The sequence below is a fragment of the Nicotiana tabacum genome, chromosome 22, assembly GCF_000715075.1.
Source record: "Nicotiana tabacum cultivar K326 chromosome 22, ASM71507v2, whole genome shotgun sequence".
Classification (NCBI taxonomy): Eukaryota; Viridiplantae; Streptophyta; class Magnoliopsida; order Solanales; family Solanaceae; genus Nicotiana; species Nicotiana tabacum.
In genome coordinates, this window is record NC_134101.1 from 189,396,468 (window position 1) to 189,412,755 (window position 16,288).

The window sequence follows — 16,288 nt, forward strand, 5'->3', positions numbered from 1 at the left end:
CTAAGATAGATCTAAAGAAAAATGAAAAATCTAAAGAGTTAGGGTTTCAGAGAGCCCAAAGAAGATGAGAGGACTTTAAAATGTTACTGGTTTTGGCCGGAAAAGTTATAAAAGACCATGGATTGGAGTTGAACAAGATCTGGACTAGATCTCTTCAAGATATTTCCATACGAGCAACCAGGAGACATAGGAGACAAGTATACATCTCAAATAGCCACGGGAATCCATGGATTAAGTGAGGATCGAAGCGATTAGGGCTGGTTTGGGTAGAGGCGGCTAGGGTTAGGTTTAGGTCTCAAAGAGAATTGGAGAGGAAAGTGGATTCTAGGGAGGCGATTTGGTAAGAATGAATTAGGTTAGGGGGGTCGTTCAGGTTAAAATGGAAGGGAATAATGGGGACCGTTGATCCCAGATCAACGGTCGAGATTAAATGGGTAGGTGGGGTTCCGGGTTTTGGGTATGGGTTAAAAGGATATGGATCGGGTTTTAATTTGAAATTGGGCTGGGAATTGGGGTCCGGATTTGGGCTACAATTGAAAGCCAATTTGGTTATATTTTAAATAACCATTTTCTCTATTTGATTTATAAAAAATAGTAAACAGTTTTTTGAAAGATAATTTAAAGTGCTAAAATGATTTATAACACATAATTAGCAATTTAAAAATACAAGATACAATTTTATGCTTATAAAACATAATTAAATCTTAAAAGGGCTAATATTGTAATTATGTGCAATTTAGCTTTAAAATACCAAATATAATTATAAGAATATATAAAAATTACTTTAGCCATATTCTAGCATAAATGTATAAATACAATAGATGAATTATCAAAATAATAAGTTTGGAAATAATTATTGGGGATTTTATGGATAAAAAGGGAGAAAATAAATCAATTTAAACCTTTAAAATTATGGAAAAATAATAAAACCTTTGGACATGCTTATATATGCATATATATACTAAGGTATTTTGCATATTGAAAATATATAGGGAAAAATTGGGTATCAACAGCTGCCCCTCTTTACCTGGGAAGGATGAAAGAGTTTTCGGGTAAAGAAATGATGGCCAATTTTGACCGAGCGAAACAGTTTGGGAGGATTTAGGCTGCACCCTGGCTTCTGAGTTGCCTACATATCCCTGTTTTTACAAGAATGAGGTCGTATGTAGTTTAGGATCCATCGGCGGAGTATACCGATGAAAACCTTTCAAGAACGGACGCAATATCTAGGGCTGAGTGAGTGAATGGTTTACGGGAATGGTTAGGTTTGATATGGCTGAAGGAACTAGAGCAGGGATTGCTCCTGCTAGGGTAGCCGTTTCTCACCATCTTACCTGCAAATAAGGAATACAAGCATATATTGTGTGTAAATTTAAACATGATGCAAATTCCCGTCCGACCATGAATGTTGTGTTTGGACGGTTAGGAATGGCGTCCTCAGACCATGATGTCCTGGGCCATGAAGTGTATGATAAAGGATTTGTAGGCCATAAAATGATGTTCTCGGGCTATGGGGATGGTGCCTCCGAACCATGACGCCTTTGAATAATGGTATGCAAATGATTAAAAGGGATCCTTAGGCCATGACATGGTGTTCTCGAGCTATGAAGATGGTGCCTCCGAACGATGACGCCTTTGGATGAGTTGGCTATATTTCAGCCCATGAAGGATGTAGTAGTATGATGCGAACAAGACAGAGCTTAGTCATGCGAATTGAAGGGCAGGGCTTAGCCCGTAAGAGAAGTGAGATAAATGGTGCTTGGGATAGTGCTTAGTTTCGAAGAAAATTGGAGGCCAAGCTTAGCCTAGAAAGGCAGAATGGTAGCCTTATGCAATGCAGATGGAGACAGCGTTTAGTCTCGGAAGGCAGAATGGTAGCCTTATGAAGATTAGAAGGTAGAACAGTAGCCTTATGTAATGCAGATGCAGATGGAGGTAGAGCTTAACCTCGGAAGGCAGAATGGTAGCCTTATGCAATGCGGATGCAGATAGAGATAGCGTTTAGTCTCGGAAGGCAGAATGGTAGCCTTATGCAATGCGGATGCAGATGGAGACAGCATGTAGTCTTGGAAGGTAGAATGGTAGCCTTGTGCAATGCAGATGCGGATGGAGATAGTGTTTAGTCTCGGAAGGCAGAATGGTAGCCTTATGCAAGTTGGAAGGCAGAATGGTAACCTTATGCAATGCAGATGCAAATGGAGACAGCGTTTAGTCTCGAAAGGCAAAATGGTAGCCTTATGCAATGTGGATGCAGATGGAGACAGCTTTTAGTCTCGGAAGGCAGAATGGTAGCCTTATGCAATGTGGATGCAGATGGAGACAGCGTTTAGTTTCGGAAGGTAGAATGGTAGCCTTATGCAATGCAGATGTAGATGGAGACAGCATTTAGTCTTGGAAGGCATAATGGTAGCCTTATGCAAGAAATAAAATAACAGATGACAGTAGAGTTCTCTGGGCTGATAGCAGATTGAGGCGTTATGATTACTGGGAGCATTGTGACATACGGGACACCACTGGTGTGCTAATAGAAAATGTTGGCAAGTGCAACGGTTCGGAGAATTGTATTCTTGAACAATGTTTGTCCCATGGGCGTACAGTATGTTTAATGATTTAGCAATCCTAGTGTCTGCATCTAAAGAAAAATCGTGAGTTTTGTAAGGGGAAGGATAGTTCGTATCCCTGCTGGTTTTGCTTGACTCGTTCGGTTTTGATCTGGTGATACCGTCTGTATTATTGGGGTAGCGTTGCTAAACAAAGTAGTTTCAATAATAAACATGCATGATTTTGTAAAAGTATGACATAAATGTATAGTTTAAAATAGCTTTTAGATGAACCGACGACTGTGACATTGTTCAGGACATTGCAACCTCTCCCGCTACAAAATTTTAAGGATTTTCCTCAAAATTCTGCCCCAGTTTGATGGGTTGACGTTTCTGACTGTTGCTCGTGTGGCGATTGGCTGAAATTACTTCGGAATTTTGAGGGTCCTCCTCAAAATTCTGCCCCAGTTTCCAATTGCGAGGGGGAAATGAAATATTATTGAATCGTGACCAAACCCATAGGGCTACCTACGTATCCCCTCTTAAACAGGAATTGAGTCAGGCATAGTTCAATTTACATCATATAAGGAAAGCATAACGATTACACATAGTAACGCTTGACTGCATCTGAATTGATCGGCTTTGGCCAGAGTTCCCCGTCCATTTCTGCAAGTATAAGGGCTCCTCCTGTCAAAACCCGGTGAACCATATATGGACCCTGCCTGTTGGGAGAGAACTTCCCTTTGGCTTCATCTTGATGTGGAAAATTTTTCTTTAACACCAGATGCCCTGGTGTGAACTGTCTTGGCTTGACTCTTTTGTTGAAGGCTCTGGACATTCTGTTCTGGTAGAGTTGACCATGGCAGACTGCATTCATTCTCTTTCCGTTTATAAGAGCTAGTTGCTCATAACGACTTTCACCCACTTTGCGTCGTCGAGCTCAGCTTCTTGTATGATCCTTAGGGAAGGAATTTCTACCTCAGCGAGAATGACAACCTCGGTATTGTAAACTAGCATAAAGGGGGTTGCCCCAGTTGATGTGCGGACTGTGGTGCAATACCCCAGAAGAGCAAATGATAACTTTGCGTGCCACTGTTATGCTTCTCTATCGTTTTCCTCAATATCTTCTTGATATTCTTGTTGGCGGCTTCTACAGCTCCATTCATCTAAGGCTTGTAGGCTATGGAATTCTTGTGTCTGATCTTGAAAGTGTCGCACATAGCTTTCATCATCGCTGTTGAGGTTGGAGCCATTATCAGTAATGATTGACTTTGGAATCTTGAATTGACAAACAATGCAGTCGCGGACAAAGTCTGCCACGACTTTCTTAGTCACTACTCTGTAAGATGTTGCTTCGACCCATTTGGTGAAATAGTCTATGGCTACCAGGATAAACCTGTGTCCGTTGGAAGCAGCAGGCTCGATTGGTCCAATAACATCCATCCCCCAGGCGGCGAACGGCTACGGTGATCTTGTTGTGTTGAGCTCGTTCGGAGGTACCTTTATCATGTCTGGATATATCTGACAGCAGTGGTATTTCTAGACATACTAGATGCAGTCTGTTTCCATAGTCATCCAAAAGTAACCAGCCCGGAGTATCTTCATTGCTAAGACAAAACCGTTCATATGTGGACCGCAGGTCCCGGCATGGATTTCCTCTAGTAGCCTAGATGCTTCATTTGCATCGTCACATCTTAATAATCCTAAATCGTGAGTCCTCCTATACAGGATTCTTCCGCTGTGAAAGAAGTTGTTGGACAATCTCTAAAATGTGCGTTTCTGAGTAGGATTTGCAAGCCCTGGGTACTCTCCTTTTGCCAAATATTCCTTGATATCATGAAACCAAGGCTTTCTGTCTGCTTCCTCTTCAACATAGGCACAGTAAGCTGGCTGATCATGGATTTTCACTGGAATGGGATTAATGAAATTCTTGTCTGGATGCTGTATCATAGATGATTGGGTAGCCAATGCATCGGCGAACTCATTCTAGGTTCTGGGAACATGCTGGAATTTCGTCTTCGTGAACCTCTTTCTCAATTCCTGTGCATGATGTAGATATGGGAGTATCTTGGAGTTCTTGGTTGTCCATTCTCCTCGTACCTGATGTATAAGCAAGTATGAATCTCCAATCACTAGCAGCTCTTGAACATTCATGTCAATGGCCATTTTGAGTCCTAAGATGCAGGCTTCATACTTTGCCATATTGTTGGTGTAGGAGAACCTCAGTTTGGCAGACACTGGATAATGCTAACCGGTTTCTGATATTAGGACTGCTCCTATGCCAACTCCTTTGAAATTTGCTGCTCTATCGAAGAACATTCTCCAACCATCATAGGATTCCGCAATGTCTTCTCCTATGAATGATGCCTCTTCATCAGGAAAATACATTTTCAGGGGTTCGTATCCTCCATCCACGGGGTTTTCAGCAAGGTGGTCTGCCAGTGCCTGTCCCTTGACCGGTTTCTGAGTTACGTGAATAATATTGAACTCACTCAAAAGGATTTGCCACTTGGCTAGCTTGCCAGTGGGCATGGACTTCTGAAAGATATACTTCAAAGTATTCATCCTCGATATGAGATATGTAGTATAGGCGCATAAGTAATGTCTCAGCTTCTAAGCTACCCAAGTCAAAGCACAATAGGTGCATTCCAATAGAGAATACGGGGCCTCGTACGGGGTGAACTTCTTACTAAGATAATACATGGCTTGCTCCTTCCTCTCTATTTTATCATGCTGCCCCAGAACATAGCCGAAAGCTCCATCCAACCGCAAGGTAGAGTAATAAGGGTCTACCTAGCTCGGGCGGGACTAAGACTGGTGGTGTTGAGATGTACCCCTTGATTCTATCGAAGGCCTTCTGACAGTCATCGGTCCATTTGGTGGCGGCATCCTTCTTTATCATCTTAAAGATTGGCTCACAGATAACTATAGACTATGCTATGAATCGGCTGATATAGTTAAGCCTCCCCAAGAAACTCATCACATCCTTCTTGTTCTTTGGCGGTGGTAGTTCTTGAATGGCTTTGACTTTCGATGGATCCAGTTCTATTCCTCGGCGGCTCACAATAAACCCAAGTAATTTCCCAACAGGAACCCCAAATGCGCAATTTGTGAGGTTTAGTTTCAGGTTGTATCTCCGCAGTCTATTGAAGAATTTCCTTAGATCTTCCATGTGGTCAGTGGCCTTCTTGGATTTGATAATAACATCGTCCACATATACCTCTATCTCCTTGTGTATCATATCATGGAAAATGGTAGTCATGGCCCTCATGTAGGTGGCCCCTGCATTCTTCAGGCCGAACGGCATCATCTTGTAACAGTACACTCCCCACGGCATAATGAAAGCCGTTTTCTCAGCGTCTTCCTCATCCATCCAGATCTGATGATAACCAGCGAAGCAATCTACGAATGATTGTAGTTCATGCTTGGCACAATTGTCAATCAGGATGTGTATATTTGGTAAAGGGAAGTCGTCTTTCGGACTGGCCCTGTTGAGATCCTAGAGTCGCGATGCTGTCATGCCCCCTTTTTCCTTCCACGGAATCGGGTTCATGACATTTGGTTGGGACAACTCTTTCCTTTTGGGAAAGGGGTTTTGCATTTTGAAGACTCGCCACCTAAAAGAGTTGAAGGTGCGTTAGGACACCTATAGGGTTCATTCATAACTACGTTCGGTAACCAGGGATAGGGTAAGGGCTTGAAATTATCCTAAAGGGAAGGTGTTAGGCACCCCTTAGGATCCACTAGTGTGGTTCCCGGCCTGACAATTTTTGAAAATTTGTGCAATTAGCAAATAAACAAGTTTGGCTAAAATAGTAGGGGGTTTAAGTTTAAATACACAAGTGTTTAAAAACAATTAGTAAAAAGGTAAAATTTTGAAAAGAATTACAATCTAAAGCATGCTTATGAATGTAAAGGGGTGTCCTAGGTTTGTTTGTAATATGGATCACATCAATGCAATACCCGGTATGACACTCCTCAAAGAGGGGCTACACGTGGTATTAACGCACCGGTCATCATATCCATATCTACCCTTTCCCGCCCCGTAAAGGTAATTAAAGCGAAGATTGGTCCCGACCCTTATTGCATGCTGTTACCCGTCCCTTCCTATCAGTCCCGGAGAAATTTAGGACTTCTATCCTATGAGGGAGGTTCTAGGAAGACCCTCAGGTTTAAAGGTAAAATACTAGGCGATAAACAAGAACACATAGGACTACATTTAAAGGGAGCATGGAAGAAAAAGGCTCAAATATACCTCCACATACAGTGCATATGAACAACATAACTTATACACAGATAAGGTCTGAATTCAGAATTCTAAAGCATGGTATCTAAGTGATAACAGTAGAACTAGATTTATTACATGACTTAGAAAAAAAGTCCGAATCAGGTTTGCCTACTAATTTTAGCATGCTGGCAATTAAACAAGGACAGTTCTATTTTTATTTAAGCAATTACCTAAGGCTTGCCTAGGTGTAAAGCAATATGCAGCAGTTATCCAGAATTATTAAAACAGTTTGGAGATGGTTTTTACCTAAGAGCATGCTGTTCTAATTGATACGAATGCAGAGATTAATACCAATTTTATTCAGAAAACATTACAATGTGAGATTATTTTTATTACCTTTTCATGAATCAGTAATTAACTAGGCGTCTTAAACAAAAATGCAAACAGGATCCTAGGACATGATATCTAATACGCACATGCAAATGATAGGATTGTCAAAAAAATAGAACCCCTAAGGCATGATTTCTAGATGAGCACAAGAGTTGCAGAATTATTGAAATATGACTTCTAAAAGTACAAGAGTAACATTTTTTATGCCAATGTTGTTATTATCCTAGGAGCAGGATCTCTAAGTGATAGACATAAAACATGGATTAGTGATGGATGAGATGTTGAAGCAAGAAATATGGGTCCTAAGAGCATGATTTCTAATGCATGTATGAACCCTAAGCATGATTTCTATTGCGCAATTAGGAATATAAACCTAACAACATGTTTTCTACCCTTTAACAACTATAGCATGCATATTTACCCACATCCTTTTTCACTAGCCAACCCCAATACTTGTTTACAACAAGTTATTACAGACCAACCTTGAAATGAATTATATAAGTAGCAATGAAAATAAGAAGTTACACTATAGGAAGCCTGATTAGGACTTCCTCTCTAAGTTATGTAATCAATCATCTCAAGTGCCAAGGTTATTTCATAGCTTTTCCTCATATTTAGGTGTATGAGAGTTCCCTAAGGACCTCAAGGGATCCCGAGCAGTGCTCACACCTAGATTGCATAACCAAGACAGAGTAAGTGCAGTGTAGAAAGGCCAGCTTTTATATGTCTAAGTTCAGAGGGAGTTCAAGGGTCCCAAAGCAAGGCTCACACAAAAGGGGCAGAACCTAGTGGTCTAAGAATATATGTGTGAGTGTTTGACATAGATTTGAAAGAGTCGAATTGGAAAATAGTTTTGAAACAGCATATTTGAAATACGTTTTCAAAACAACAGAACAGTTTTGAAAAAAGGAGAAGGGAATAGGAGCAACAATAACTTGGAACAAGACAGCACACACAGACCAAGTTCGAAGGATAGTACAATTTCAACAGTCACAAGCATGGGAGTAAAGGGTTGGGGAGATAGAGGGCCCAAATCAGAAACACATAAAACATGGATGAGAAGAGAAGCATTTAGACCAGCAAGCACAAAAACAAGTAGCAACTGATTGGCCTACAAACTACTACTTCAAAGAGTTAACGGGGGAATCATGCTCGAAATTAGAATAGTAACAAGACATAGGGACAGGGTATGGGAGTATGTTATGCAGGGGTCTATTACACATAATTAGTCATGACTTAGTGTTAATCAAGTACATTAGGAGGTATAATAGTTGAGGGACATAAACAGGAACTCAAGTAGATATGTTGATTACATTTGAACAAGAGAGGGCAGAACTTAAGCATGCTAAATAAAGCAGTAAACAAGAAGTGCAATTAAACAACATGAACCATTAGGTCGGTGCAGAAAGAGACAGGGATTGGCAAACATTGGAGCACATAGAGTTGAGTTTCAGAATTGAACTAGGAACATACCAGTTAAGGAAACAAAGTGCAGAAAAGTAAAGCAAGTAGAGTTCTACAGTATAGCCTTGGCTTTCAGCCGGCTAGACAAGCAGTAGCAGAGGTAGTAGAGAAAGAAGAGAGAATTTGACTGTTTATATGTGTGTTCTGAACTAATTGTTCGTGTCTTATGCTAAAGAGAGGGTAGAGTATTTATAGTTTTAGAATAGGCAGGAAAATAAGGTAATAAGTACTAACTTAGCATAATTATAGAAATAATACAAATCAGAATCAATTAAAGACCTGGACTCCCTTCAATTAGGGAGTCATAGTTCAAACGGGTAGTTATATCAAGCATGGAAAAGAATTGATTTTACCATAATAGGAGTAGTAAAAGCATGCAGCATGTAATAAGGACTAAGTACAGAATATTTTCAAGTAAGGAAAGTATATTAACAGCATATTGGGCATCTAAATAAGGTATAGCACAATTTCAATTTTCAAAGTCAGTTCAAAGAATCACAGATGAGATGGAAAATCACAGGGAATCAGCACTAACTAAGGAAAGTGTCACAAAAAATAAGGAAGCAATTTCGAAAAATCAGTACAGAATTACAAGGAAAATACACAAAATCACAGATGTAGGTTTAAGGAGATTACACCAATCAACATAAATTATGTGAACAATCAATAAAACAAATAGTCGAACCTATTAAACGATAAATAACACGTGTTTGGACAAAATCAAAGAAACCTTAAGAACAAATTAGAGCAGGAAGTACAAGAGCATATAGAACACACATGAAGCCTAGAATGTTCATGATAGTCATGCAAGCACATCGCAAACAGACTCAAACTTCGAATCGAACCCAGAAGTATTAGGGTTTCTGCAAAAAGGGTTTTGACTCAGGTGATGTTTAAACATGCTAAAAATCAAAGTAATTGCTAAAATCAGAAAGAAATCATTTTTGCAAAAAGGGTTTTGAAACCCTAGTCTGGAAAATGAAGAAATCGTTTGAAATCGGAGAAATATTTTGAGGAAAACAGGTGAAAACCTTAAAAACCCCATAGATCCATCACAGATCTAAAAAGATTGGAGGATTAATAGCTAGGTTTTTCAGAAAATAGCAGAAACGAAGAAAAATCGGTTAAAACTCATGGATATACCTAGATCTAAGACAGATCTAAAGAAAAGTGAAAAATCTAAAGAGTTAGGGTTTCAGAGAAACTAAAGAAGATGAGAGGGCTTTAAAATGTTACCGGTTTTGGCCGAAAAAGTCATAAAAGACCATAGATAGGAGTTGAACAAGATCTGAACTAGATCTCTTTTAGATCTTTCCACAAAATCACAAAAATGAGCAACTAGGAGACGTAGGAGACAAGTATACATCTCAAACAGCGATGGGAAACCATGGATTGAGTGAGGATCGAAGGGACTAGGGCTGGTTTGGGTGGCGACGGCTGGGGTTAAGTTTAGGTCTCAGAGAGAATTGGAGAGGAAAGGGGATTCTAGGGAGGCGATTTGGTAAGAATGAATTAGGTTAGGGGGGTCGTTCAAGTTAAAAATGGAAAGGAATAATGGGGACCGTTGATCTAGGAGATCAACAGTCGAGATTAAATGGGTAGGTCGAGTTTCGGGGTTTGGGTATGGGTTAAAAGGGTGTGGGTCAGGTTTTAATTTGAAATTGGGCTGGAAATTGGGGTCCTGATTTGGGCTACAATTGAAAGCCAATCTGGCTATATTTTAAATAGTCATTTTTCCCTGTTTGATTTATAAAAAAAATAGTAAATAGTTTTATGAAAAATAATTTAAAGTGCTAAAATGATTTATAACACATAATTAGCAGTTTAAAAATATAGGATCTAATTTTATGCGTATAAAACATCATTAAATCTTAAACGGGCTAATATTGCAATTATGTGCAATTTAGCTTTACAAATACCAAATGTAATTATAAAAATATGTAAAAATTACTTTAGCCATATTTTGGCATAAATATAGTAATACAATAGATGAATTATCAAAATAATAATTTTGGAAATAATTATTGAGGATTTTATGGATAAAAGGGAGAAAATAAATCAATTTAAACTTTTAAAATTATGGAAAAATAGTAAAACCTTTGTATATGCTTATATATGTTGTTTTGAAGGTATTTTGCATATTAAAAATATATAGGAAAAATTGGGTATCAACAGCACACTTCGTAGAATCGGCAGAAGTCCACCACCAGAGAAGGAAGAGGGAGCATGTACCCGATAACAAATGGATACGTGTAAAACGCATAGTATCCCGGGCGGTGCAAATGTTCAATATCCTTACCCACCGCCAGTACCATTTCGATGTGGGCAGGGATTCCCTACATGGCCTTGAGCACCGCAATCGCCGCTTCATCCATAGTGGAAGGGACGGGCTCCGGTTCATTTCCGGAAGGGCTGTTAAAATCGGTCCCCATCTTCCATGGGCGGGGTACTATCTCATCCAACGTCGGAAACCTATCGTCTTTCACCACCTCCACTCCCTCTTCAAGCAGGGACACGTCACTTTCCGGCACCGGAGCTTCAACAACTTTAACAGTCTGGGAAGAAGTACTAGCCATTTGTCTTCTTTTAGATCGAAGTAAATAAGAATGACGAAAGGAAAAGGGGTAATAATCACGGTGAGTTCTAGCAGAAGTAGGAGAATGAAAAACTATAGAGGGGGAAGGAAGTTTGCAAAGTTCTTGAATAATTGAAGAGTACAACAATCAAATAGAGGGTTTATCCCTTATTTATAGAGACATAAAAGCCTTGAGCAGGAAAATCAAGAGCCGTCAATCAAAACACAAAGGGGCATAGGAAATGATACGGTGCCTGGGAAATGTGCGCCATGATAACGCATACTGGGCATTCATGATATCATGAATTGATGCAACGATCCAACTCTAAACTGACGTAACGGTCCAACAAAATCCTTGAAGCGTCACGTCGCTACCTCACCATAAGGATCTCATTCCTCGCAAAACGTTCAGATTTCTCCTTAACTTTTGAAATAACAGAATTCGCCCATCGAGTTCGCCTAGAGGCGACCCAAACAGGCGGAGAGACTAACTGTATGGGTCGAAATCTGACGACAAGTGGGTTATCATTAAATGGAATGGTAAGGGGTCTACCAAGCCGTAGTCGTACCCACAAGGCGTAACAACGACGAGTATCCCGATCACTGTCGAGATCGAGCCGTCAGAAGGCCTGCACGACAGCACACACGTCGTAATACTTGGGCAAGTAAGGAAGAGTATAGTCATGAGAGGGTCCGTTGGGTAAAGACCGTTGGATAAAGGGGAAGATGAGTAATATATATATATAGGGGGCTCCCATCCAAGAAAGGGAAGGAGCAATGTATCAAAGATGAGAACAAGAGGAGATCCCCAACACCAAACCAATAGTCCAGATTTTGGTTATAACCCTTTGTAATCATCATTGCTGAATCAACAAAGATATATCTCATAGTTATCAACAACTTTACCTCTTTTCCTTCTTTGCTCTTACAAGTACGGAACAAATATATCAAAGATGTAAGCTTATCATTTACATTTGATGTCTGTTAATCATCTTAAGGAATGTTATAGAAGCTTGGCCTTCTTCGATTTTCATATTCTATATGTTTGGATCTAGAGTTAGTTATGTTTGGCTAAGATTTACCCTCCATTTCCCTATTAATTAGTTTAACTAAAAGGTTTAACACTTTTTCGGTCAAACAATCCTCATCGTTCCATCTTTCATATTCACAAAAATTATCGATGCACCCCAAGACGTGACACTAGGTCTAATGAATCCCTTATCAAGTAAGTCCTACAACTGCTCCTTCAATTATTTCAACTAAACTAAGGCAATACGATATGGTGTCGCAGAAATGAAGTGAGTGCCTGGAACCAAGTCAATGAAGAAGTCGATATCTCTATCGGGTGGCATCCCCGACAAATCTCTAGGAACACCTCTGGATATTAACACACAAATGGTACTGAATCCATTGAAGGAACCTCCGCACTATGCCAAATATGCTAGATACCTCTTCTCGATCATACGCCGAGCCTTCACATAAGAATAACCCTACTGTAGAATGGCCAGGAGTCTCACTCCACTCTAATCAAGGAAACCCCCGCATAGCTAATGTCACAGTCTTGGCGTGACAATCCAAAATAGCGTGATAAGTTGAAAACCAATCCATGCCTAAGATCACATCAAAATCCACCATATCAAGAAGTATAGGGTCTACCCTAGTATCATAGCTCTCGATTGTGACCAAACAAGCATGATATTTCGTGTCTACCACAATAGCATCCCTGATATGTGTAGACACATAAACGTGAGCACTTAGGGAATCATGAGACATATCCAAATATGAAGCAAAATAGGATGACATATATAAATAAGTGAAACCTGGGTCAAGTAGAACTGATGCATCTCTATGGAAAACTCGAATAATACATGTGATGACCGCATCCAACTAATCTGCCTCAGGTCTAGCTGGGAATGCATAAAAATGGGGCAGAGCCTCACCACTTTGACCTCCGCCTATCGAACGACCTTGAACTGGTCGGCCTCCACCTCTAACCGCTTGACCATCACCTCTAACTGCCTAACCACGACCTCTAGCTATCTGACCCGCGCCTCTAGCTGGCTGTACGTGTGGTAGAGCAACTGGTGCTGGAATCATGGAACGAGTACTCTTCCCGAAAAGATAGGGCAACAACCAATCCATGCCCAATATCACATCAAAGTCCATCATACTAAGTAGTAGAAGGTCAACCCTGATCTTATAAACCCCGATAGTGACTAAACATGACCGATAAATACGGTTTACAATAATAGAATCTCCCACAAGCGTAGACACATATACAAAGACACTCAAAGAATCACCAGACATATCCAAATATAGAGCAAAGTAAGATGACACATACAAATAAGTGGAAGGATCAAATAAAATGATGCATCCCTATGACAGACCGGAACAATACATGTGACGAGAACATCTGATGTAACTGTCTCAGTCCTACATGGAAAAGCATAGAAATAGGCCTAGACCTCTACCCGCCTAACTTCCATCCCTAGCTGGCGGTGTAAGTATAGCAAAAACTAGAGCAACAACCATAGTATGTGAACCCTGTGGACCTTGTGGAACCCGTGGAGTCGATGGAGTCTGTGGAGGTGCACCCCTCCTAATTCTGGGACACTCCCTCACCATATTCCTGGTATCACTACACTTGAAATAACCTCTCTACAAGAGTGGATGCTGAAACTGAGTTTGACCCGGTCGACTAGACTGACTGCTGAAGGCAACCCGTGCAAGAGGTGTACTGGAAATTAGTTGTGTACAATAGGCGACCTGAGACCTCGGAATAGTTGGAGCACTATATGCAGCTGGAAGTGATGAATGAACTGGTCGATTCACATAACCTCTGCCATGACAAGCTGAAATTGAAACAAGGGAACCACTAAATCCTCCGGAATCTCGGGGCCTCTTAGCCTCCCTATACTCCCTCTCCTGCCAGCATACGCTCCATCCTCCGAGCGATCTCCACAACTTGCGGAAATAGAGTATCCGTCTCCAACTCCTGAGCAATACTGAATCTAAGGTCGTAACTAAGCCCCTCGATAAATCTACGGACTCGCTCTCTGACTATAAAAACCAAAATGGTGCATGACGGGACAACTCATTGAACCTGATGGCATACTCCAACACCTTCATAGTCCCTTGATGCAGCTACTCTAACTATGTGCGCCACACGTCTCGGAGGGTCCATGGGACGAACTCCTTAAAATCATACCCAAAAATTGAGTCCAAGTGAGTGGCACTACATCAGCTGGCCTACCCTACTCATAAGCCTACCACCACCTATATGCTGCCTATGACAAACGAAATGTAGTAAAGGCGACTTTGTTCACCTCCACAGTGCCCATGGTACGGAGAATACGGTGGCACTTGTTTAGAAAACCATGTGCATCCTCAGTAAGTTTCGCCACTGAAAGTAGGAGGATAATACTTATTGAACCTCTCAAGTCTCCTTTGCTCCTCATCTGATGCCTCTGACCTAACCTCAGGCTGAACGAAATAATGAGTTGTGTTGGTATAACTCCTGGGACCTGATCAACATAGACCCACTGCTCTGGAGTATGGACGGCCTGAGTCTAAGCTCTTATCCTAGCCTGATATGTAGCTGGTACAATTGGGATCAATCCCACCTAAGCTAAAGTACCGAACATACTCAAGAAGTGTGTTACGGTCTCTTGGAGTCTATTGGTAGCAAGAGGTGCCTCGGGTGACTGCCCCCCAACCGAAGCTATTGGTGGCTCTTCAATCGCTGCTCGGGCAAGTGCTCTGGCTACAACACATGCCCCTCCTCGGCCTCTACCCCGGCCCTGGCCTCTTGCAGCTCTAGTAGGGGCCGCGAGTGTCTTCTCATTTGATCCAGTAGTGTGTGTCCTCACCATCTTTGGGATAATAAAAAGACAAAGGCTCAAACTTTTTTAAATCAACAAATCTGCACGATAAAGAATCAAAGAAGTGGAATTTCCTAATAGTTCTGTATCCTCTCGAAGATAAGTACAGATGTCTCTATACTGATACGCTAGACTCTACTAAACTTGCTTTTGACTCTTAGTACCTATGAACTTGGCTCTGATACCAGCTTGTCACGACCCTAAAATCCCGCCTTAGGATGTCATGATGGCCACTAGCCTCTAAGACTAGGTAAGACTAACATATATTGAGAATTTAGTAGAAATTCGATTAAGATATTAATTAAACTGATAATTATCATAACAAAACAAGAACGGAACAACAACCATATAATTCCCAAAACCGGTGGTAAATAGTCATAAGCTCTAATGAAGAATACTAGAAATCTCTAAATGTAATACTGTTTTGATATGAAGATAAATAGTAGTAAAGACAAAATCAGAAGATGACTCCAAGGCATGCGAGCGCCAAGCAAATATACCTTGAAATCTCTAAAACATCTTAATTAACTCACTAGCATCCGGCATGGGCAGAAGTACCTGAACCTACACAAAAATATGCAGAACCATAGCATGAGTACACCACAGTGGTGCCCAGAATGTATCAAGCCTAACCTTGATGGAGTAGTGACGAGGTCAGGTCAAGACACGTACTAGACATAGAAACTCGAACACCATATTAATATAATCTAATAACGGGAAGTCAAAGCAGTAAATGACAACAAAGTAGATTATCAGTATAAGGTTAACAATGGAACTAAGAGAAATAACAGCAACAAAAAGAGTGAATATATGCTAAAAATAAAAAATGATCAAATATAGTCAAAATACAAGTGAAATGAGTTAAGAAAAAACAATAACCATTCAAATCAACAAGCCATTCCAACATAGAATGTATAACAAGAATCACACCGAGGTACCATGCCTCATATTTATATTTCACAAGTCACAAATCACAATCTTTCTTATATCGTCGCGTGAGCCTTACATTTATTTTTAAAATTATTTTCCCCGAATTAGATTCACGTGCATTATCCCCCTTATCTCGCCGCGTGGCTTCAAGTAATTCCCTTACTAGTAACACGCACATAAATCCCACCTTATCTCGCAGGATGTGCATCAATATCACCCCTTTTATACCGCCGCATGCGTATCACATCACAATACAATAATCAACTCGAACCACACGTGT